This window comes from Enhydra lutris, unplaced genomic scaffold (assembly GCF_002288905.1).
Source record: "Enhydra lutris kenyoni isolate GAN:26980312 unplaced genomic scaffold, ASM228890v2 scaffoldscaffold47, whole genome shotgun sequence".
Lineage (NCBI taxonomy): Eukaryota > Metazoa > Chordata > Mammalia > Carnivora > Mustelidae > Enhydra > Enhydra lutris.
The window spans coordinates 7096392-7096691 of record NW_019154131.1 but is presented as its reverse complement, the minus strand read 5'-3'; positions in this window follow the sequence as shown (position 1 = coordinate 7096691).

The following is a 300-nucleotide window of genomic DNA, read 5'->3' as shown; positions in this document are numbered from 1 at the left end:
CCTTCTGCTCCCCTCTCTCTTTCTTCTTCTTCTGGAATCCCAATTATTCTAATGTTGTTTCATCTTATTGTGTCACTCATCTCTCAAATTCTCCCCTCGTGGTCCAGTAGCTGTTTGTCCCTCTTTTGCTCAGCTTCTTTATTCTCTGTCATATGGTCTTCTATATCGTTAATTCTTTCTTCTGCCTCATTTATCCTAGCAGTGAGAGCCTCCATTTTTGATTGCACCTCATTAATAGCTTTTTAAAATTTCAACTTGGTTAGATTTTAGTTCTTTTATTTCTGGAGAAATAAAAGAACT